Here is a 25,895-nt window from a genome sequence, read left to right as displayed (position 1 = left end):
GTAGAAAGGTGAGTTTCTTGGAGACAACAAATTGTAGGATCCTGCTTTTTAACCCAGTCTGCAAATCTATGTCTTTTCGTTGGGGCATTGAGACCGTTGATATTAAGAGATATTATTGAAAGGTGTGTATCTATGTTTGCCATTTGTGTGTGTGTGTGTGTGTGTTACTTGTTCTACCTGTGCTCTCTTCTGTTAACTGGTATTTGAGTATAGCTGGTTTTTTCTAGGTTCCTTATATGTGTGCTTTTCCTTTTGTTCAGCATGGAGGATTCTATCAAGTATTTTCTGTAGAGCTGGTTTTGTCTTCAGATACTCCTTTAACCTGCTTTTGTCATGGAATGTCTTTATTTCTCCATCTATTTGAATGGATAACTTTGCAGGATAAAGTAACCTTGGTTGACAGTTGTTATCTTTCAGAACTTGGAATATATCACTCCAAGCCCTTCTGGCTTTAAAAGTTTGTGTTGAATAATCTGCTGTAATCCTGATGGGCTTGCTTTTGTAGGTAACTTGATTTTTCTCTCTAACTGCTTTCAATATTTTTTCTTTGGTTTGTGTGTTTGGAAGTTTGAGTATAATGTGGCGAGGAGAGGTTCTTTCTGGGTTTTGTCTGGCTGGGGTTCTAAAGGCTTCCTGTATCTGTATTGGCACCTCTTTCCCAATTTGGGGGAAATTTTCCTCTATGATTTTGTTGAAGATGCCTACTATGCCTCTGGAGTGGAGTTCTTCTCCTTCTACTATGCCCTGAATTCTTATATTGGATCTTTTCATAGTGTCCCGAATATCTTGAAATTCCCACTCATACTTTTCTATAAGTTTGTCTTTCTCTTTGTTGGACTGCATTAGGTCTGCCACCTGATCTTCTAGCTTAGATATTCTGTCCTCTCCCTCATCCATCCTACTGGTGAGATTTTCTACAGAGTTTTTTATTTCATTAACTGTGTTCTTCATTGCTAGTAATTCTGACTGGTTTTTCTTTATTATTTCTATTTCCCTATTTATGTCTTGTATTGCCTTCTTTATTTCATTAAATTGGTGTCCTGCCTCTTCTTTGATTCCTTTGATTTCCTCTTTGATTTCCTCTTTGATTTCTTCTTTGATTGTTTTCATGTGTTCTTTGACCTCTTTGAACATATTTATAATTATTCTTTTGAACTCTTTCTCAGGCATTTCCTCTAACTCTTTCTCACTGGAGGACATTTCTGATGGATTAATACTTTTAGGTGGATTTATATCGTCTTGCTTTTTAGTGTTTCTTGTGTTATAATGTATATATTTTTGCATCTTGGATTAAGTTAATGCTTGGATTTTCTAGCTAGCTGTGTATTCTTAGCTGTATCAATTGATTTGATGTAATATATTTTCAGGGTAGGACCTTAAGGTATTAGGTGTGGCTTTTAAGACTCTCAGAGTATCTACAAAGATGTTCTTAGGGGTTGAGTTTCCCTGCTATAGGAGTATTCAAGCAGGCTGAGTGGAATAAAATACAGGTAGATTCTAAAATTTAACTAAACACTGTACACATTCAATCAAAAACAGCCCCGAGTATGTATGCAAGAGTAGTTATTATAATGACCAGATCCTCTATCAACAAAGAGGTTTAGATTTCTGGTCTGTTGAGGTATCCAAGTCAGCTTGTGACCAAGTGAGACCCTTCCCTGGTGCAATCCCAGTTACCTTGGGTGATTGTGGTCTCAGTCAAGTTGCTGCCTGAGTCGTCGGGCTGCTGTTCTGATTTCTGGAGCTGGGCACTTGCTTTTCCTACGGGGCAAACTGAGCCGCTGCTGCTGCCTCTGCTGCTGTTGTAGCTGCCACCACTGGAGCCACCACCACTGCTGAAGCTGCCGCTGCCTTGTCCACCGCCGATGCTCACCCCGAAGCTGCTGCTGCAGGATCTGCCGCCGCTGCCGCTCCTGGGTCCGCTGCTGCTGGGGCCGCTGGTACCGGTGCTGGAGCCACTGAAGTTGCTGCCGAACTCTGCTCCTGCTTGGGTCCTGCTGTCAGCCCAAGTTGGCGTGGCCGGTCCCGGGCCACTGCTGTGTTCGCCGGAGCTGGGTTCAGGCGGTGGGGGAGGGGAGGGAGCCGCGGCTGCTCTGGTTGTCTCGCTGCTCCACGTGTGCTTCTACCTCCCGGTCTGCTCCTCCACTGCTCGCTGCCGCTCTCCCCTCACGTTTCCCGAGTTGCGGAGAGCGCGGGGTGAGGGGAAAATCCCGCACCTGGCTTGTCCTGCGGCTCGAGCCGAGAGTCCGGCGGCTTTCTGCCGCGCCGCAGCTGCGGCAGGTGGGCGAGCCGTCCCGGAGCCGCTATTCCCGCCTGTGCAGGCTCTGGATGCTCTATAACTCTTCCACTTCTCCACTGCCGCCTCAGTTTCCTATACACCTCACTTTTTAGTAAAAGTGTGTATTTTGCTGAGTTTTTTTGGTCTTTTTCCCCCCTAGGCTGCTTTGGCGTGGTACCTACGCCACCATCTTAACCGGAAGTCTCTGTTTTTTATTCTTGCCATGTGTCAACTGGCTAACCTACCTGATGTCAGCAATCTTGTCTGCCTCTCCCCAGATCTTTTCACTGGTCTCAGTGCTACACACCTGTCATAGCTATGTTGAGTTTCATGATTTGGCTTCCACTGGGCACACTGTGTGGTCCGTCTTCAAAATGAACATTGTGTTGGACACGGCGCTTCATTTAGAGGAGTCCCATGTCCACAGTCGGTGCGCAGGCACAGTGGCTCAGCTGCACACCTGAGAAACGGCAGCTCACCAGGCTTTTGCATCATCAGGCTTCCTTCCTTATACAGCCCAGGCGGCCCACCACCCCCACCTCCACCCCCACCCCCTGCGCCTTAGATATCTCTGTGTTTAAACAGTAGGTTCAATGTAAGCAGTCATGCAGTTATTGTGATGAAAAACAAGAAGAATTTGAAGGACTTTAATTCTGCCCCTCTTCGTGACTCTGTGGAATTTTTATTTATTTAACATTTAAGACATCAGAAAGAAGAGCTGGGAGGGGTTCTATTTTTGTAAGATGTGTGCAACTTTTAGTGTACACAAGAGAGAGCATGCTGAATTCAAGTAATATTTATTACATGAGCGTTCTAGAAAATAGTTTTTGTTCTGTAGAGGTAGAAAAGAAAGCGATGTACCTCAGGTGCTTGTGTGTTTGGCAAACCACTGCCTCCCAAGGGGTGGGGGGGGGAGAGCAGGGGGCTGGGCTTGCTTCCAACTCTCTGCTGGAGAATAGGGACTTGGAGAAAGTGACATCAAGGTCAACATATCAAAGAAGGCCACGGAGAATGAAAGACCGGGAACCTTCTCCATGACAATTAAGCCTGGGGGCGGGGGGGGGGGGAGGAAGCCTGCTGATACATAGGAAGAAGAGAAACTACGTCAAAGCTCTGTAAAGTGCCATGAAGCCCATGGGCCAGGGCTTTCTGGATTCACGTCTTTTTCATCTCACCAGCCCACTCTCATTCGAGGGAGTGCCTTTCGTAATAAACAGTCTCTATTTTTTTTAATTTGTTTATGTATTTATTGAGAGTATGAGAGAGGGAAAGAGAGAGGCAGAGAGAGAGAGAGAGAGAGATGACCTAGCCAATGCAAACGAACTCCAAACATATGCACCACCTTGTGCATCTGGCTTACGTGGGTCCTGAAGGAATCGAACCTGGGTCCTTAGGCTTCACAGGCCTAACACAGCCTTAACCGCTAAGCCCAACAGTCTCTATTTCTATTACCTTACTGTGTGTCTCTGGTACACAACCTTGTCTTGGGACACAAGAACCTGGAAAGTCCAGCAGTTGGCTATCCCATTCAAGTCTATGAGTCTATAGTCAGATCAGGATCCTAAAAGTCATGCACCACCCTGAGCAATGAATCCACAGTAACTGTTTAACTACACATGTTGTGACGGCTCAGGGAAGGTCACATAGGAAGAGACACTATGTAAGTTTATTGTTATGCAACACTTGAACCCCAAAGCTAGCAGCTGCAAATGCTGGCATGCCTATACCATTGCACAGTTTCCATGGGGAGCTTATGGGTGGCTGAACCAGGTGGTCCTGGCTCAATGCTCTTGAGGCTATAGTCAAGACCCGTCTTAGCCCGTCATCTGAGGGCTTGACTGCTATAGAGTACCTCACTTGCAAAGTCACACACACAAACAGGCATTATGATTCCCACCTGATGCCCAGCCGAGACAGGAGGATTGCTGTGAGTTTGACGCCAGCCTGGGCTACATAGTGAGTTCCAGCTAGCCTGTGAGACCCTGTCTTAGAAAAATAACAGCAAAGTCACACACACATGGTTATTGGTGGGAGTCTCCCATTCTTTACCACACGGGCTTCTCCAGTGGCCTCTGGCTGACATCTTCCAGAATGGATGTTCCAACAGAGAAAACAGGGAGGAAGCCACTGTGCCTTTCAAACGACTCACGTGGTTCCTTCTGCCATATTGTATTTATTAAAAGAGAGTTGCTCAAGCTGTAGAGATGGCTCAGTAGTGAAGGTGTTTGCTTGCAAAGCCTGATGGCCTGGGTTCAATTCCCCAGTACCCACAGAAAGCCAGATGCACAAAGTTGCACATGCATCTATAGTTCATTTGCTATGGCAAGAGGCCCTGGCATGGCCATTCTCTCCCTCTCTCTCTCTCTCTCTCTCTCTCTCTCCCCTTCTCTCTGTCCTTGCATATAAATAAATAAAATATTTGTAAATGAGTTGCTAAGTGCTGCTGCACTAAACGGGGACCCTATCTCTGAAGACGGAAATGCCAACAAATTAGTGAAATTATTTTAAAGTGTCCACACTGGTTCCTGAGGGTCCACTACGGTAGGCCGCAGGAGGAAAGAGGCAAACTACAAGGTGACTAGGAGTTGATGACACCACAGAACTGTGCCCCAGTGAGACCACCCAAAGCGGCTGGGGCCAGTGGGGCCCACCAAGGCAAGCACTAGCCATTCTTCACTTCACTACACTGGCATCTGCATATCATTAGCCTTGCAGACTGACTGCTCCCAAAAATGCATCTGACGCCGCCGTGAGACATTCAGAAAGTCCCATCTCGGGTCAGAAAAGGGAAGTAAACCCTATTCCAGGAAAATCTTGACCTGTTACTGTAATTCTCTGCCTTTTCCCTGCTTTGATGCATGAATTAATCCTTCCCTTCAGTAGACAAGTTATGAAAGACTCCACGTGAGCATGAAAGAGAGAGACGGAGTCCTGTGAAGTCCCCTAATGTTTCAGGAACCTCGACTCAGGGAAAACCAGTCCCTTGGTTTTGGCACAGAAAAGAATTTCAGGGTAGCCAGTATGAAGCAGAATGGATGTTTATTTAAAAAAACCTTTTTTTAAAAAAAATTTTTTTTTATTTATTTGAGAGACAGAAAGAAAGAGGCAGAGAGAAGGAGAGAGAGAATGGGTGCACCAGGGCCTTTTTAATATGAATTTTATTTCTTAATATTTTTATTTATTTGCAATCACAGAGAGAGAGGGGATGGGCATACCAGAGCATCTTGCTACTGCTAACGAACTCCAGACACGTGCACCACTTTGTGCATCTGGCTTTACATGGGTACTGGGAAACTGAGGCCCCGCCATCAGGACCACAGTTGATAAGGTGAAGCTCTGGACCACAGAGAAGCAGGCAGGAAGGATTATCTTCACTATGAACATAGAGTGGTTGTGTTTGACATTCCCAGAAAATGTCTGAGAGAGGAATGAGCCTCCACGCGGGACCGTATGCGTTCAAGCCGTAAGCCTGGCTCGTTGCTATTTTAACATAGAGTGTCTATCTACAGCGGGAGTATTATTTCTGTGGGGACAGCCTGCATAGCACACATTGTTAATTGTGCTGGACTCAGCTAGTGAAAGGCTTCAACCACACTCCAGGGCAAGGGGCTCTTTCCTTTCCCATGTCCCTATTCTCCTCTCTATCTAACTCTCCAGCCTCCCTCTCTCTCTCTCTCTCTTTCACTCTCTCTCTCTCTCACTCTCTCTCTCTTTCTCTCTCTCTCTCTCTCTCCCTCCCTCCCTCCCTCCTTCTCCCTCTCCCTCTCTTTTATCTCTCTTTTGAGAATCCCACACTCTTGGTTGAGTGCAACCATATGTTAAGTGTCTCTCTCTCTCTTTTAAACATTTAAATCTGAATGTTTAGGTTTTTCCTAATGAGCCCTCCTGACACTTTACTTAACAAACCCCCATTTTCTTCACAGTGACTCATTCTGAAATTCTTTTCTTTCAGTGAAGTCACGTTCTCTGCCCTCAGGTATCCAAAAACAGCCTGTGCCAAGCTGGGTTGCCCACAATGCTGAAGTGTGAAGGGAAGCTCAGTGGGTAAAGAACGCTGTAGCAAACAAACAAATCCATGTGCAGACCAGAGAGTGGGAAGGGGCAGAGGGGCTGAGGGACCAAAGGGAGCCAGATGTGGATGGTAGATGATCAAGGTGGGATCGTACTGTGGTGAGAATGTAGGTGCCTTTCCTTGCAGGAAGTTATCTTCTCATTGCCCACACTAAACAGCCAACCCAAAGCAGCTTATGTAGAGAAGGAGTTCAACTCAGGCTTACAGCTTTGAGGGAAAGCTTCATCGTGGTGGAGAAAGCAGAGCAGTTGGCTCACATCTTCATACATTAGCACGAGAGAGAGAGAGAGAGAGAGAGAGAGAGAAACAGCTGAGTGGGTTAACTCGGAACACCTGACGGGATGGGTTAATTAACCTGAAAGCCCATTCTCAGTGACACGCCTCCTCCAGCAAGGCTCCACCTCCCAAAGGCTCTGCCAGCTGGGGACTGGGTATGAGCCTTAGCCACAGACCCATGAGGCTATGTGGGGCATTTCACATTCAAACCATCACAATCGTGATAGTGAGAGAAGGGTGTGCCTTGGGAAGCTGATGGGCTTCAACTTACGGACTTACAGGAGAGGCAAGCCAATTGTGGAGGATGAATCATGGGACACAAACACATGAGGGTTACCATAACTCACATTGGAGAGAGACCATTTGGATGAAGGAGCTGCAGGAGTCTAGAGAGAAAGCATTTGCTAATGGGCTGTGCAGGAGGCCAGAGATGATGTTCGGGCTTCCGGCTTGTACACCAGGTGAGCAGGATTGTGAGTGGCCACCACTACCGAGGGGGTAGCCATGAAGGAGAAGGACAAGCAAGTTACTGAAACCAAGTCTTGATCTGAGGTGTTTCTTTTATTTATTTATTTTTTAGTATGTACATGTGTGTATGGTGTGCCTGCATGGGTGTAGGTATGTGCAGAAGTGTGTGGTTGCACATGTGTGTGTGAGTATACGTGCATGTGAGTACACATGGGCCCGTAGTTGGCTCTGGGGATCTCCCTTGATCCCTCTCCACCTTATGTATTAAGACAACGTCTCTCACTTGAACTCAGAGCTCACCTATCTGGCTAGTCTACTAGCTTGCTTGTCCCTGGAATCCTACTGCTTTCATGAAGAAGGACAGGAGAAAACTAGCTTCTTTTAGGTAGTTTCAGCTAGAGATTGAGGCCCAAAGAGAACCAGGAGATGCCACCCCACATGCCACCTCGCCCTGGCACAAGAAAGGAACTCTTGGCGGAAACAGAAGGCTTACCTGATCAAGACTGATCTACAGTGCGCCCTGCTGTCCACAGTCTACGTGCTACCTGAATGGGCCGGCCCAGGTGGCCTGGCTCTGGGATCAACCCTCCAAATCTACAAACCAATTGGGTCTTCCTCTTACATACCTGATCCTGATGCTATAAAGGCTGCATGCGGCCTCCTCCCCTCTCTGTGCAATTCTCCCAGGATTCCCCCTCATCTCTGCTTGGATACAAGTGAGTGCTGCCCTCTCACCCAGCATGGCTGGTGGGGGCCGGGGCAACAGAATACTGTTTCTTGGTCTGGATGGTTTTTCTGCTTGCCTCTACTTTATATTCGGTGTAACTTCTCGCTTTAATTGCATGTGCGATTTTCCTCTGGTCTCTGAATCTACCACAGGTGTATTTTCCTTACACCCTGGATCTACCATGTGGGTGCTTTCTCTAACTCTAGGTTTGTTACCTGTGTCATTTCTTTAAACTCGGGGTAACCATGAGTGTAATTCTCTTCATTACTGATTTCTCCTCTGAATCTCTTGGTGTCTGTTTTGCTATCTGCCCTCTCATTTTTCCTTGAGCCTCACCATTTGTCCTCTTAACTTCCCTACACAGAAAAGCACAGATGTCATGTGGCAGGTCAAAAGGCAGATGTCATGTAGGTTCCTAAGTCTCCCTATACAAGGTCCTCGATTCTACTCTAATTCTCTTTAAAGGCCTCAGTTTCTCTTAACTCACAATCTCCCTTAAATAAGCCTTGCAATTTGTGATTTCCCCCTAAATTTGATCCTTCTTGGGTCCATCTTCATTAACTCTTTATTAAACATAGGGCAGAGCCTAAAACTTGGGGTTCATAAATTCTGGGGAACCCTTCCTGAACCCCCAAATCCTACATCATTAGCTTCCCCAGCACTAGGATTACAGACAGGCTAGCATGCCCAGTGGGGTTCACATGGGTTCTGGGGATTGAAACACCGATGCAGCAAGCATTTACCGATGGAGCCATCAGTCCGTGGGCTGAATTTTAACCTGCTTACTTGTGAGCCAGTCTACAAGGTGTGAGAGCGCAAGTTAAGACAGATCCAGTTAGCCTTGAATTTAGCAACTGATTTAGAGCAAAGCACAAGAGACAGATAGCAATTTCATCCTTGGTCTCAGCTCAAGTCTCGTCCACTTTGGTGGTTTAATTAGAAAGATAAGAAAGTCTTTGCTGGAGCGGGTCGGGTTGGTGGTGGATTTCTGTCACAGGCATCCACAAAGTTGGACAAATATCCAAGGTGCCTTGGGCAGTTTGTGACTTCTTAGAATGAAGCAACTCTTCTCCCTCTTTGAAGAAGATTAATTTGCATGTAAATGGAGATGGCTCTGACCTCCCGCTTATCAGCTAGACTTGGTCTCTTTTTACAAAACAGAAACTTTCATTCCCCTTTGTACAAATGATACAGTACAAGGCAGCCTGAGGCAAATATTTCTCTCTCTTTTTTTTCCTCCCCCCAATTGCTAAGCAAGACCTCACTTGCTGCCTAAATGCTCCTATAACCTTTGACACAATCGTTTCAGATCTTTCCTCCTGGGTGAAAAGGTCCAGGAGGGAGCTCTCATTTAAAAACAGATCACCCACCCCATGTGATCAAAATGCAGAGTGTGCCAGTCTCCGTTGGCTGGCATTCTAGAGAGTGCAACTAAAGGAAGATGGATGTGTGTCTACACCAAGTCCCAGGCCAGCAGATCTGTGGAGGGAGAGCACGGCCCTTGATTCCTGCCTTGGAGGAGCACAGATTATCAAAGCCCCCACTCTGGCCAGGAAGGAAGGATCTCTGATATGATGTGGAGCACAAGCTTGGGTCCCACGTGTTACTCCTAGTAACTGAAACTTGCAGCTGTGTTCACCTTCAGCACTTACAATGCTGATCTTCCTAAGACAAGTTTCCATCCCTATGAGACCTAACTTTCAAAACAACACTGGTTCAGAAATCTTTTGTTCCCTCAGGTCTACATTCATTTTTAGGGCTCCACAAAGTCCAAGAGAAAGCAACAATCTTTCTTGCATTCTCGCTCTATCTCTCTTTGGTTTTGTTTTTTGAGGTAGGGTCTTGCTCTAGACCAGGCTGACCAGACTGGTTTTGTTTGTTTGGTTGATTGGTTGGTTGGTTTGGGGTGTTTTTTTTTTTTTTTAATATATTTTATTTATTTATTTATTTGATAGAGTGAGACAGAGGAAGAGGCAGAGAGAAAGAGAGAATGGGTGTGCCAGGGCCACCAGCCACTGCGAATGAACTCCAGACTCATGCACCACCTTGTGCATCTGGGTTACATGGGTCCTAGGGATTCAAACCAGGGTCCCTAGGCTCCATAGGCAAGTGCCTTAACTGCTAAGCCATTTCCCCAGCCCTAGTTGGTTGGTTTTTAAAATTTTATTTATTAGAGAGAGAGAGAGAGACAGAGAATAGGTACCCCAGGGCCTCCAGCCACTGCAAACAAATTCCAGGGGCACGCACCACCTTGTGCATCTATTTGATTTTACTTGGGTATGGGGGAATCAAACCTGGGTCCTTAGGCTTTGCAGGTAATTGCCTTAACTGCTGAGCCATCTCTCCAGCCCCATCTCTCTTTTTTTTGTAATACACGTCTGTGCATGTGTGGAGGTCAGAGGAGTGCCATCCTCAAGGAACGGTGTTCACCATTTTTTGGGACAAGGTCTCTCATTGGCCCAAAGCTCTCCAATTAGACTAGCTGGGCTTCCCAGGGAGCCTCAGAGATCCTTCTATCTCTGTCTCACCAGTGCTGGGATTAAGGGCACAGACCACCATGCCTGGCATTTGTGCGTGGTTCTGGGAATTGAAGTCAAGTCCTCACACTTGGGAGGCAAGCACACTACTGTCTGAACTATTTTTCCAAACCCTCTTATATTCCCAGTTACTTAGCCACACACCCCTCTGAAACACAGCACACCTGTTTCCTGTCTTGCCGTTCTGAGGACTAGAAGGCAGCCTTACTGGAAGGTTCTGACTCAGGGTTCCTTACAAGTCTGGTCAGATATTAGTTGGAACTGTGTTATGGCTTGCATGTGAAGCGTCCCCCATATGCTTTTGTATTTGAGCACCGGGTCCCCAACTGGTGGCACTGTTTGGTCAGTTTGTGGAAGCATTAGGAGATGGGGGCTAGATGGAGGAAGTGGGTCACTGGGAGTGGACATTGAGGGCCATAGGCTGGCCCTGTTTCTGCCTGGACTCTGCTTCCTGACTGGTGAACCAGGGTAACCAGCCACCCCGTGCTGGGCTCCTATCACCAGGCCGTGCCCACCGCAATGGATGGCACTTTCTCCAACCACGGAAACAAATGTCTGCGCTTTTCTGGGAGGGAGTTTCTAGATTAGATGAACCGAGGTGGGAAGAGTCCCTAACAGTGGGTGGCACTGCTCCGTGGGCCTGGACTGAATACGACACGGGACATGAAGCTGAGCCCAGCGTCCCTGTCCACTTCCCGCCTGCGAACGCTCTGCGACAGCCAGCCTCTCACTCCCGCCCTCACCATGCCTCCCCTGCATCCCCGCAAATCGTAAGCCAAAACAAATCCTTCCTGACGTTGCTCTTCTCGGGCTTTTGGTTGCGGCAGGAAGAAAAGTAACTAATGCCTTCAGGAGTATCAAATCCTTACTCTTCCAACCAAACCTGGAAGCCAGATGGCTGGGAGAACGGACACCAAGTCAGTGCAAGGACTTGATAAGCAGGAGTACCGAGCCCAGCTCCGTAACAGATTTCCGTTTCCCAACCAGCCTTTTTACCAGTCAGGATGCCAGCAGGCAACAGATGGCACACTCAAACTGTGAGTCAGTCATCTCAACAGGCGATGAAGAGCCATTGACAAATCCGGCCCTCCTCATTCACGACAAAGCCAACGCACCAGGCGTGTGACGGAGCGCCCCCTCGTGGTGAAGCACGCCCTCGTCCGGCTAGGAAGAGCGCCCCCACATGGCTAAGAAGGGCTCCGCACCTGGTGAAGGCAGTAAAATAGGCCCAAAGAATCCACTGTCACCCAGATTGGACAGGAAAAGGTGTTTCTATTTACAGAGAGGATGAACGCATCTGTATAAAATCCTAAGGAACACACACACACTCCTAAAACTAATAAATTTGGAGGCTGGAGAGATGGCTTGATGGTTAAGGTGCTTGCTTGCAAACTCATAGCACTGGTTTCAATTCCCCAGTACCCACGTAAAACCAGTGGCACAGAGTGGCAAATACATCTGGAGTCCGTTTGCAGTGGCAGGACATCCTGGTGTGCTTGCTCATTCATACTCTCTCTCTCTCTCACTGCAAATAAACAAATAAATAGAATATTAAAAAATTAATAAATTTAGTAACTGTGCAAGGTACAAGGTCAAAATTGAAAAATCAACTGACAATACCAATAAATAACTGGAGTATAAAGATATTGAAAGTTTATTCACAGCAGCATCCTGAAGAATAAAACATTCCAAAATGAATTTAACAAGATTTGTGCACAGAAAACTATGAAACATTACTATGAGAAAAACAAAATGTAGATAAATTGAGGAACACTTCAGATTCATGTACTAGAAGACTTCATATTATTAAAATATCAATTTCCCCAGATGGATCTTAGATTCAATATAATCCCTATTGAAATCCTAGCTAGCTTTTTTGGAGGCAGCAACAAGCTAGTCCGCAAATGTGTATGTATGTACAAAAGATATGCAATTGACAAAATGAGTTTGAGACAGTAAAACAAAATTGTAGGGTTTATACCACCCACTCTCAACGTGTACTATCAGCTCTAGTAACGGAGACAGTGAGGTGAGGCTGAGTCAAGGATGGAGTGGAGCTAAGTGGAAAAGCGCTTGTCAGCCATGTGCAGTGGCCTAGTGCTGAAAAACCAGCCAACTAACAACACTAACAGGGGGACTGGAGGTGTACCTCAGAGATACAGTGCTTACCCACAGTCCCTCAGGGAGGGTCTGAGGTGTGGCTCAGTGGTACAGCTCCTGCCTAGAATCCCCTGTGAGGAGCTGGGGGCGTGGCTCAGTGGTAGAGAGCTCTGGGCTTTATCCCCAGCACTACAAAAAATAATAAATATAGGGCTGGAGAAATGGCTTAGCGTTTAAGTGCTTGCCTGTGAAACCTAAAGACCCTGGTCTGAGGCTCGATTCCCCAGGGCCCACATAAGCCAGATGCACAAGGGGGCGCGGGCATCTGGAGCTCATTTGCAGTAGCTGGAGGCCCTGGCACTCCCATTCTCTCTTTATCTATCTGCCTCTTTCTCTCTGTGTCTGTCATTCTCAAATAAATAAACAAACAAAAATTTAAAAATAAATAAATAAATATAGTAACTAAGGAAAACATTTGTATTGATAATGTAATAGAAGGAAAGTCCCTAAATAGACCTTCAGCTGGTGTTTCATAATGCTGGCAAGACAATCCCGTGGGAAACAAAGTAGGCTTCAGAAGTGATGTTTTAACAAGTACAGTATTAAAATGCTGTAAGCAATGAACTTACGTGCCAGCCTTATACCACAAATAAAAATCAGTTAAAATGAATCATAAACCTAAATACAACCTACATGTAACAGGAATAATTATCAAACACTTAGGAGAAATCATAGGAGAAAATCTTCACAACTTTTGCAGTAGGCAAATATTCTCACACATAACACCAAAAGAGAGATCCAGTTACAAATTGGACATGTTTTTTTTTTCTATTTTGTTATGGATTTGAGTGTGTGTGGTGTGGCGGGGGGGCACTCACGTTAAAGGACAACCTCAGGGTGTTTCTTTACCCCTTCCACCTTTTGTTTTTCAAATTTTTATTTGTTTATTTACAAGCAGAAAGAGAGAAAAGAGAGACAGACAGAGAGAATGGGCGTGCCAGGGACTCTAGCCACTGTAAACAAACTCCAGATGCCTGTGCCCTTTGGCATCTGGCTTACGAGGGTCCTGGGGAATCAAACCTGGGAACTTTGGCTTCACAGGCAAATGCCTAAACCGCTAAGTCATTTCTCCAGTCCTCCTTCCACCTTTAGACATGAAATCTGTCTTGCTGCTGCTGTTTGAGAGTTTCTGGATTCTCCTGGCCCCGCCTCCCGTTGCTGGAGGTGCATTAGGATTACAGACACATGCACCACTCTGCATCCAGCTTTATGGGGACGCTGAAGATTAAACTCGGGTCAGCAGGCTTGCAAGCAAGTGCCTTTATCTGCTGAGATATCTCCCTGGCTCCCAAATTGGTCATCTTTAAAGCTTAAATTTTATATGTTTTAAAAGATGCCCCTAAAAAAAAAATGAAAAGACAGGTCAGGAGTTATGCCTCAGGGGTAAAACTCTGTGCTGAGGCCCTGGGCTCAATCCCCAGTGCTATAAAATAAAAACGAGACAAGAAAAGAAAGAAAGAGAGAGAGAGAAGGAGGAGGAGGCGGGAGGGAGGGAGGAGGAAAGGAAAGAAGGAAAAAAGAACTACAGACTAGGAGAAAATGTTTGTTGATCTCATACCTGATAAAGAACTTGAATCTGGAATCTACAAAGAACTCCCAAAGCTAACATAAAAAGAACAAACAGGGCTGGAGAGATGGCTTAGCAGTTAAGAGCTTGCCTATGAAGCCTAAGGACCCCAGTTCGAGGCTCGATTCCCCAGGACCCACGTTAGCCAGATGCACAAGGGGGCACACGCGTCTGAAGTTCATTTGCAGTGGCTGGAGGCCCTGGTGCACCCATTCTCCCATCCCCCCCTCTCTCTCCCTCCCTCTTTCTCTCTGTTGTTCTCAAATAAATAAATAAAAATAAAAATATTTTAAAAAAAAAGAACAAACAATCCAAATCAAAAATAAACAAAAGACTTGAATGGCGCTCTCACTAAGGTGCCATACAGATGACCCCAAAGCACCTAAGAAGCCACTCAGCATCACTGGTCGTTAAGGGAACGCAAATGAAAGTCTCTGTACGACAAGTGACAACGATTTCTTAAGTACTAGAGGAGGGAGGAGATGGGGGCCACAAGTTTCCCACCAGGAAGCAGAGCGCTAACATTTTCACTTAGGGGAAGGGAGAATACCTCTCCAAATCAGGACCTTGGTGACACTTAGAATATTTGAGGGGCGCCTTCAATGACGATATATGTTCTGGGGTAATAGCTCATTCCAGGGTGGAGGTAGATTCTACATAGGTGTGGCTTGAATGACACGTCTCCCAGAAACGCATGTGTCCTGAATGCTTGGTGCCCAGCTGATGGCAAGTGGGGGCATAGAGTCCGGAGATGTGTTTCTGGAGGCAGGCTTTGGGGGTGTCCCAGCCCGGCCCTGCTCCCCTTGCAAGTGCTCGGCTCACTCTCCTGCTGCTATTTTCCACCTGCTGTGGCTGAGGCGGTGCCCAGCCTCTGCTCTGCCCTCCCTTCCCTGCCAGCATGAAGCTTTCCCTCCAGACTGTACACCCAAACAAACCCTTTCCTCCCATTAGCTGCTTTTGGTTGGGTATTTGGTGCCAGCAATGTGAAGGCAACACAATGCCCATGGCATTGGTCACTGTGGCAAGAATTCGAGGTCAGCCTGGGCTACACAGTGAATTCAGGACTAGCCCGCAGCCTGGTGAGAACTTGCTTCCAAAATAAAACCAGAGCCAGAGCCGGAGAGATGACTGTTTGTAAAATGTTTACCCGAGGGCCTGATACTCCACGGACACATGCAGAGCGGCCAGGTGTGACAGCGCAGGCCCTATAACCCCAGCTTGGGAAGGTACAAACAGGCGGCTTCCACCTGGCCAGTGTAGCCTAACTGGTGAGTGCGAGGCCAGTAAGAGACCCTGTCTCACAGGAGGTGCATAGCATCTAAGGAAGACCCCCAAGGTTGTCCTCGGTCCTCCACTTACATGTATAGGCAGGAGCCACAGTGCCCAGGGTCACCATCTTTGCAAATACAGCTAAGTGCTTAAAAGGGGATGGATCGTTTCCTCCCATTAACCCCTCGTCAAGCATCTATGTTGCTTCTGGTTTCCTAAGATCTTCAGTCTTAAATTGCCAAAGAGGAAGCCAGATAGAGTCATATCAGCTGAGAATCCATGAGCTACACGCCCAAGCCTCGCCCTTCACAGGCACTGACGTGGCCGTCTGTGCATATTAGTGGCTTTTCTCAATGCTGTGGCAAAACTGCAGACAAAAGCAACCTGAGGGAGGACGGGGGGGGGGTAGGGGAGGGGGCATTCTCTGGGTCACAGTTTGAGAGGCGGTCTGTCACGGCAGGAGGGCACGGCAGCAGGAGCTGAGCTCGCCGCTTGCATTGCATCTACAGTCAGGAAGCAGAGGTGGATGTTTTTTCAAGGTAGGGTCTCACTCTAGCCCAAGCTGACCTGGAATTCACTATATCATCTCAGGTGAACTCACGGCGATCCTCCTACCTCTGCCTCCAGAGTTCTGGGGTTAAAGGCATGCGCCACCACGCCCAGCTAGCTCTCTCCTCATTATTTAATCTATGCCCCCAGCCCAAGGAATGGTTCTGCCCCAGTCAGGGTGGGTCTTCCCTTCTCAACTAACCTAATTGAGAAACATCCTCACAGATGTGGCCAGAGGTCTGTTTCCTACGTGGTTCTAGATCCTGCCCTGTGGCAATATTAGCCATCACAGCATGTTTGGGGATGAACTGTGTACTTTCCAATCCAAACGTGTTGTCTCATAGGCCTTCCATGCCATGAAAAGTACACAGCTCTTATCCAAACTTTAAAAAGTCTGTTGGGGTGAAGAAATGGCTCTGTGGTTAAGACACTCGCCTGCAAAGTCTAATGACCCAGGTTCAATTCCCCAGTACCCATGTGAATACAATAAGAACTAAGGACTATGAGGTTTGACTTATAAAGATGAAAAACAGCTTTGCCTAGACTAAGCTAAAAGCAATTTATATGAGAGAATTACTATTATGCCCATATCCTGAGAATTTTTGCAGGGTCACATTCTATAAAAATAGACTAATGTGAACAAAGGGGATATGACACACAAAAAAAGTGAAATCTTTAGGTGAAACTGTTGCCTATTCAACTGCAATTGAAAGACTACAACCATTGACATTGAACCAAATGACCTACAATGGAACAAGAAGAGTACAGAATCTTTTGAAAGGACCTAAATTCTGAAGGCATGTTCTGTTCTTCAAAGTCTACTTTATTTCCCCCCTAAATTAACAAATTGGCACCCCACCTGTATTATAAAATGTTAAAAAAATGCAAAAAAGAGAAGGTCATTGAATTTGCAACATAGTCTTATTATATTTTGAAAATGGCCATAGACAATATGAAGCAGGCTTGCTGGATTATCTACATAAAGACCCAATGGAACCATGAGGATGGACCATAGATTACAATAGAAACCCAGTGGAGATGCTGAAACCATGAGATGGCTACTAAGGAGAACTGCCAGCCCCAGATGAAGTTTTCCAGGACTATAAATAACCTAACTGGAGGGGCAAAATTGGAACTCCAGAGACTTATTGCTGGTTAGAATTATTGGACTTAAAAAACTTGTCACTGGCTAGAGTTGTACTTGGAGCTGCAGAGTTTGATGTTTTCCCTGGTTGTTTTGAGCTTGTATTGGTTGAATATTTCTTTGTTATGCCCAATGCCATCTTTTGCAACATAATTGTTTATTCTATGCCATTATCTTTTGTATTATGACTCAATTAAAAGATCTCAGACTATGGGAATATTTTAACATCATTAGGATTGATAGAAACTATGAGAACTTTTAAAGTTGAACTGAATGTATTGCATTTTACATCATGGATGGTTATCAGTTTATGGGGGCCAGGGACGGAATGGTGTGGTTTGATTCGGGTGTCCCCCCCCATAAACTTACATGTTTTGAATACTAAGTTCCCAGCTAATGGAGATTTGGGAATTAACACCTCCAGGAGACAGTGTATTGTTGGGATTGAATTTATGAATATTATAGCCAGTTTGGCACACTGTCCTGTTGCTACTGTCCACCTGAGGTTATCCAGGAGGTAATGTCCACCCTCTGCTCATGCCATCGTTTCCCCCTGCCAAATATATCTTTTTTGTTTGTTTGTTTATTCCCACAAGCTGCTCTTGGCCAGGTGCTTTCAGCCAACAATGTGAAACTGACTGCAATGTGAAGTAAAGCAAGACACACAAAATGACGCATGCATCTGTAGTTTGTTTGCAGCAGCTGGAGACTCTGGCACGCCCATTTTCTCTGTCTCTTTTCTTTCTATCTCTCTCTCTCTCTCTCTCTCTCTCTCTCTCTCTGTGTGTGTGTGTGTGTGTGTGTGTGTGTGTGTGTTTGCAAATAAATAAATAAATAAGTTGTATATCTTTGACTTGAGAGAATCTCTTTTTTAAGTTATTTTTATTGACAACTTCTATACTTACAGTCAATAAACCATGATATTTCCCTCCCCTCCCCCATAGAATCTCTTTTTTAAAAAAGTGGGTAGATCATAAGCCATCTGGGTATAAATTATTGTTACTAGATAATGGAAGGAAGAAAGAAAGCAAGAAAGGAGGAAGAAAGGAAGGAAGGAAGGAAGGAAGGAAAGAAGGAAGGGAGAGAGGAAAGGAATCGAAACTTCATTTGGAAAAGTCATCAACCATGTCTCTGCTCGGACACAAGCTGCAGAATTTTGCCTCATTTCCTGGTGGGCAGGTGGAGCAGGGTGGAGAAAAGAGAGGATACTAGTGGTGGACAATGTTCCCGACGTGCAGGCATGAGGATGGTAATCAGCTCGCGGGAGCTTACGGGAAGGAAGGCTCGAGGGGGAACAAACACGAGTGATGTGTAAGGAGGAGACGCGCTGGCGAAGCCGTGATCTTACCTGGAGCCCGCTGCCTGTGGGCGCACTGATTGCTCCGCTCCATCTTCACATAATGGCTCACTTTGCAAAAGGGATGCTTCTCTCTGGCTCTGCCTGTCCCACTTGACAGATACCTGGATTCCACCAGAGGAAGGGCCAAAGAGCTGCATCCGTCATTATTAAACAGAAATTTGTGAAGCAAGTGGTGGTGAGGCCGGGGGAGCAGGTGTTCTGTAGCAACGCTGTGGACTACCTCCCAGTTCCCAAGTCCATTTCTCTTCCCCAGCTCCGGAGTTCCAGGACGCCCTGCTGGGGCTCCGAGCCTTGGAAATGCATGCATCTTCTCTGGAAATCGAACGCTAAGACGCACCGAGGGTCAGATGCCACGTCAGTGTTAAGGTTGCATGTTAGTTACTCTTCTCATCATTGTGACAGATGCCTGATAAAAGCAGTTTAAGGGGGGAAGCCTTTATTCTGGCCTGGTTTCATGGCACAATGCACCATGTTAGGAAAGGCACGGTGGCAGAAGCGTGAGGCAGCTGGTCACACAGCATCAGTAGTCCTGAGACAGAGAAAGATGGATGCTGGTGCTTGGTTCACTTTCTCCGTTTCATAAAAAAATTAAACTTTTTATTCATTTATTTGAGAGGGACTGAGAGAATGCGAGGGAGAGAGAGAGCACCCCAGGGCCTCCCACCACTACAAACAAATTCCAGATGCGCGCACCGCTTTGTGTATCTGGCTTTACATGGATCCTGGGGAACTGAACCCAGCACCATCAGGCTTTGAAAGCAAGTGCCCTTAACCCACTGAGCCATCTCCTCAGCCCTAATTCACTCTGGGACCCTAGCTCATGGGACAGTACTGCCTGCACTGCCCACATCCCGAGTGGATCTTTCACGCTCTGTTCAAACTTTCTGTCTCACAAATACCCAAAGGTATATTTTCATGGTTTAACTCTAAAGCCTATCAGATTGGCAATGAAGCTTTTAAAAAATATTTTATTTATTTACTTACTTGCAAGGAGAGAAAGAGGGGGAGCAGAGTGAGAGGGCAGATGGGTGCACCAGGGCCTTTAGCCACTGCACACAAACTGCAGATGTATGCATCACTTTGTTCACCTGGTATATAGGCATAGGGGAATTGAACCTGAATCACTAGGCATGGCAAGCAAGTGCCTCAACTGCTGAGCCATCGCTCCAGCCCAAATAGGTTTTTTTTGTTTTGTTTTGTTTTTGTTTTTCAAAGTAGGGTCTCACTCAGGCCCAGGCTGACCTGGAATTCACTATGTAGCCTCAGGGTGACCTCAAACTCGCAGCAATCCTCCTACCTCTGCCTCCCGAGTGCTGGGATTAAAGGCATGCGCCACCACGACCAGCCTTCCAAAGAGCATTTTTTAATGTATTTATTTATTTATTTACTTATTTGCAAGTAGAGAGAAAGAAAATAAGAATAGGTATGCCAGGACCTCTTGCCGCTACAAACAAGCTTCAGATGCATGTGCCATCTTGTGTATCTGGCTTTTATGTGCGTACTAGGAAAATCGAACCCTGAGCTGGCAGGCTCTCCAAATAAGCATACTTAACCACTGAGCCATCTCCCCAGCCTGACAGTGAAGATAATTAATCATCATGTACAGTCGGTAACATCTCCCAGAGACTGTTTTATTTATTTATTCATTTATTTATTTATTTATTTATTTATTTATTTATTTATTTATTTATTTTTGAGGTAGGGTTTCACTCTATCTCAGGCTGACCTGAAATTCACTATGTAGTCTCAGGGTGGCCTTGACCTCACAGAGAACCTCCTACCTCTGCCTCCCGAGTACTGGGATTAAAGGTGTGCGCCACCATGCCCAGCTTTCCCAGAGACTGTTGATGATAATTCTCCCCCAGCTGCTAGCATGGCACCTTCCAGTGCTATTCAGCAAGGAGGAAGTGTCCAGCCCAGTTCCAGCTTGGTTTTTCTATGTCCTGCAACTGGGGTGTGTGAGGTCTTCATCAGTATGGTGGGCAACCAGCAGCAGCAGCGATCACCTATATTCTCTGGGGGTTTCCAGGGGCTTGCCTGGCCAACAACTCATTGGGGAGTAGCCCACCGCTGGCCTGGATATTTTCATTGAATAACCTGTGGCTTCTGGAAACAGTTTTACTCACCCACACAGAGTGCCTCCTTTCAAACTTTCTATTTTAATTTTAAATTTTATACATATTTAAAATATTATCATTTCAATACGTAACTTAGATCAAAATTATAACAAGAGGGCTGGGGAGATTGCTCAGTGGTTAAAGATGCTTAATTTTCAGCATTCATGTAAAGCCAGATGCAAAGTTGTGCATGTGTGTGCAGTGACACAGTGGTTCAAGACCCTGACATGCACACACGTACACACGCACGCACACACACACACGCATAAATTAATATTTTTGAAAATTATAATATAGTAAGAAATTGTGTTCCTCTTTCTATCACACCTTTGAAACCTGACATATATCTTTTTTCTTTTTTTTTTTTTGGTGGGCTGACATAGAATTCACTGGGTAGTCTCAGGGTGGCTGGGATTAAAGGCATGCTCCACCACACCCAGCCTTTTTTGGGGGACGGGTAGGCATATATCTTATCATGACAGTGTATCTCAGTTACAATGCTCATTTTGTAACAGTTCGTATGAAATGTGATGCTAGCAAAATAGTAGAGTTGTGTTTAAGAGGAAAATATTTTGCATGCTTCAATTTTTAACTATAAATTAATCAAAATGACACAAAAGAGCCAACTCACCATGGGTTTGAGGCCAGCCTGGCAGACAGAAGAGTGATTTCTAGGCCAGTCTGAGGTAGAGTGAGACCCAACCTCAAAAAGTTATGTTTGGGGGGCCTGGAGAGATGGCTTAGCAGTTACGGCATTTGCCTGCAAAGCTGAAGGACCCTGGTTCGATTCCCCAGGACCCACATAAGCCAGATGCTCAAGGAGGCGCACACGTCTCGAGTTCGTTTGCAGTGGCTGGATGCCCTGGTGCGCCCATTCTCTCTCTCAAATAAACAATTAAAAAAAATTTTTTTAAGAAAAGTTATGCTTTGGGCTTGGGAGCCAGCTCAAGGGTTAAAGGCACATGCTTGCCATGTTGGTTTGAATGAGGTGTCCCCCATAAACTCACGTGTTCTGAAATGTGTGGTTCCCAACTCGTGACATCTCGGGAATTGGAGCCCTGCTACAGGTGTGTGGCTGGGGGCTTAGGGGTGTTATAGCTAACGTTCCCCCCCCCCCGCCGCCACAGTGTTCGGTACATTCTTCTGCTGCTGTTGTCCATCTGATATTGACTAGAAGGTAGTGTCCAGCCTCTCTCTCTCTGCTGTTTCCCCTGCCATCATGGAGCTTTGAGTCTATAAGCCAAAATAAGCCCTTTCTGCTCACAAGCTGCTTTTGGTTGAGGGCATTGTCCCAGCAACCAGAAGTTCACTGCAACACTTGCAAAGCCTGATGGCCTGGGTTTGAGCCTCCATTACCCGTGGAAAGCCAGAAGCCCAAAGTGGAACATGATTCTGGAGTTTGTTTGCCATAGCAAGAGGCCCTGGTGTGCTCATTCTCTATCTCTCTCTCCCTCTTCCCCTCCATTTCCTCTCAAATCAATAAAAACGTTGGACTGGAGAGATTGCTTAGTGGTTAACATATTTGCCTGAAAAGCCAAAGGACCCAGGTTCAATTCCCCAGTACCCACATTAGCCAGATGCACAAGGTAGCGTATGTGTTTGCAGCAGCTGAAGGCCCTGGCATGCCCATTCTCTCTCACTGTCTATCTGCCTCTCTCTCTCTCTCTCTCTCTCTCTCTTAAGTAAACAAATAAAAATATTAAATAAAAAATATTCAAAAGCATCATGTTTGTTAAGTGGCTGGCAAATAGTACAAGTAGAATGTTATAGTTTGGATCTTGGTCTCCCAAAGTCCTTGTGTTTGAGATTTGGCCCCCCAGATGGCGCTGTTAGGAGGTAGTGGGACTGAGGGCAGTAGGACCCAGCAGGAGTCCCTTAGATCACTAGGGAGAGGTATGTCCTTGAAGGGGATGATGGGCCCCTTCTTCCTCATTTTGCTCCTGGATGGGGGAGGAGATGATGGGCTTTGCACTGCTGCGTGAGCCGGTAATGACTCCAGGCCTCCCCACAGGTCTAAGCAATGGCACCAACAGGTTAGGACAGAAACCTTCAAAACCCCTGAGCTAAAATAAATTCTCTCTCTCTCTCTCTCTCTCTTTGTGTGTGTGTGTTTGTGTGTGTGTGTCTGTGTGTGTGTGTGTGTGTCTGTGTATGTGTTGCATGCGTGTGTGTCACATGGATGTCTCAGAAACCAGATGGTCTACAAACCCTAAAGTCATCACTACTGGCTCTCAGCAGAAAGAAAGTTTGCCAGCCTCTGTTTTGGAACACTTCGTGCTTCTCAGCATCATGTTGTGGTCTATAATCTGCCTTGAATAAAGGGCTTTTTAAATTTTATTTATATATTTGAGAGTGACAGACAGAGAGAGAAAGAGGCAGAGGGAGGGAGAGAGAGAATGGGAGCTCCAGGGCCTCCAACCACTGCAAACAAACTCCAGACATGCATCCCCTTGTGCATCTGGCTAACGTGGATCCTGGGGAATTGAGCCTCGAACCGAGGTCCTTAGGCTTCACAGGCAAGCACTTAACCGCTAAGCCATCTCTTCAGCCCTTGAATAAAGTTTCATATGTGGAACAAGATAAGATCAGGTTGTATTCCAATGGATGCCTGTAGATGGCTATCTTGATTGTGCTGTTATTGTGAGATAACAGGGCGCAGCCTGTATTTCTGGAATGTCTCAAAGTCGTTTCCTTCCTCCCTGATGGAAAGAGACTGTGCAACCTTCCACCAGGGCTCTGGTGCTTGGATGAGGACAGGAGGAGAAGCCAAAGGCAGAAGATGCTCACTTAGCAAGTGAATGGCTTCCACTCTTGTAGGTGTCTCCAAAGTGACACAGACCACCCCAGGTGTCTGTAATGTTCATATTCAATTTTGGATCCCAGGCTGGGGAGAGAGCTCACACAGCCAACATGAGGACGGACGCAAGTAAAAGCCAAGCGTGGTGGTATGCATTTGTGACCCCAGTGCTGGGGAGGCAGGGAGGGGAAGATCCCTGGGGCTCATTGACCAGCTAGGCTAGCCTACTTAGTGAGCACAAGGTTCAGCGAAAGAGCCCTTCTCAATAAGAGGTGGACAGCAGATAGCGCTGAGGAGCCGTGCCCAAAGTCGTCCTGTGCCATCCACAGGCACAGGCACACACATGTTCACCCATGCACACGTGTGCACGCGTGCACACACACACCACAGTACAAAGTTAAATCCCTCCATTCACCACTACTCCCTGCCCCTGTGCGAACAATCTCCAGGCAGGGACCCAACCGCATCCGGATGGGGACAGGTGTATCCTACCAGACAGAGCAGTGAGGGGCTGGCGGGACCCACCAACCACGAGCCGAGGCTATATAGGCTTCCGCGACGCAGCCCTTCGCTGCCCACAGCCATCGCCGGCTATGCTTGGGTCACGCCAGGGAAAACGGATTGGAAGTCCTGCAAATTCAGATAATTAGTCCCAATCTGGTTACAGTCGGTCAGAGCTGTTGGGTTAGCAGAACACAGAAGAAAAGTGGTCTCCCTGAACTGCCAGAGTGGAACTACCTGTCATTTCAGAGTTCTCTGCCTCTCAGGGGCCACTTAAGTCAAGTGCTTGTTATGCAAAGTGCTCTGAGACCATGAGAAGGGGCCTGAGGTCAGCATCCAGAGGCTGGCTTTGGACGTGGGCTTCTCACTTCAACCCTGGGCTGTGTCTAAGCTTGCACGCTAGGCCAGAATTCAGGCTTTTCTTTTATTTCTTTTTTTTTTTTTAACAACCCTGGTTTTAATAGAAACCTCCCCGCACACAACATACATCTCAAATAAGAGTCTACAGAGCGGGTCCTGAGCCCTCCTCCCTCCCGGCTCTGCAGGGATCGCCACTGTGCAATTGTGGTAACAGGGCATCCTTGCCACGCCCTTCATCTGAGGACACAAACGTTTCCACAAGGCACAGCATTATCTCTTTCACTATACAGGTAGACAAATGGAGCCTAAAGATGCTGGCGGGCTGGCTGTGGTGGCACACACCCATCACCCCAACACTCAGGAGGCTGGGGCAGGAGGATTACCAGGAGTTTCCAGGTCAGCCTGGGCTACATAAGACCTTGTCTCAGAAACAAGCAGTCCAGAGAGGTGACACGTGCCTGTCACCCCAGGGCTCAGGAGGCTGAGACAGGAGGATCACAAATTTGAGGCCAGCCTGGGCCAACAGAATGAATTTTAGACCAGCCTCGGCCACACTGTGACAAGAGCCTGAACTGGAGAAGGACACAGTTGACTCCATATTGTGAACTTACACAAGGAAGTTCCGCTTAGCTGGTGCCTCAGGATGCAGTCTCACCTGCACTTGAACTCTATGCTTGGCTTGCTTTGACACAATGGGTCACCACAAGACAAGACGTTTTTCTCACTCTTGCCAATTGCAGTCTTTAGCTTCTGTATTAACTGCTGCTGGCTTGCAATTGCAGGAGAAGGAAAACACAGGGAGGGGAGATTCCGGAAAAGTTTCTCTCTTTTTTTTTCCCGAAAATCAATTGAAATTAGCTCTTGGCTTTGTGAGATTATGATTACTGAATTTTTGAAGTATAAAACTAAAATGTGCAATCTTAGGGATTTCGCCTATAAAAGGAGTCCTGCACTGCATTCAGGCTTCTAGGTCCTACCGGCTAAGAGAGATCCCTTCCTACTCCTTGGTGTCTGTGAGGTCTTCCCTGGGAGTCATCTTCATAACAACGTGGTGAGAGCAGATGGGGCACTTAGCTATTTATAAAATCAAGGGTGTGGACTAGTACAGAGCTGGCCACTTGTCACCAAGAGTATCAGAAGGGGAGGCACACACGGTGGCACATGCTGGTGACCCCCACAGTCTGGAGGTTGACTCAGAATTCTCATCACAAGTTCTAGACCAGCCTAGGCTACATAGCATGACCCTGTCTCAAAAACAAACAAAAAAAAAAAAAAGGTGGGGGAGGGTGCTGGAGAAATGGCTCTGTGACTAAGGCATTTGCCAACAAAGCCAAAGGAGCCAGGTTCAATTCCCCAGTATGCACATAAAACCAGACGCACAAAGTGGTACATGCATCCGGAATCAATTTGCAGTGGCCAGAGGCCCTGGTGTGCCCATTCTCTCTCTATGTATATCTACCTCTTTCTCTCTCAAATAAATAAATAAAGATTCTAACAATTAAAAGAACAACAATAGAGAGGGGCTGAGGAGACAGGTCTGTGGGTAAAAGCTCCTGTTGCACTGGCGTGAGGAGGCGAGTCTGGATTCCCAGAACCCACACAAAGCCAGATGTGATCCTACTGTCTGTAATGCAGCCCTCCTGCAGAGAGGCGGGAGGTGGAGACAGGAGAATCCCCGGAAGCCAGCTCACCCGATGTACACGAGCAACAAAC

The sequence above is a fragment of the Jaculus jaculus genome, chromosome 2 (genome assembly GCF_020740685.1).
Source record: "Jaculus jaculus isolate mJacJac1 chromosome 2, mJacJac1.mat.Y.cur, whole genome shotgun sequence".
In the NCBI taxonomy this organism is placed as follows: Eukaryota; Metazoa; Chordata; class Mammalia; order Rodentia; family Dipodidae; genus Jaculus; species Jaculus jaculus.
The sequence above is the reverse complement of the archived record's forward strand: the minus strand, read 5'-3'. Positions refer to the sequence as shown.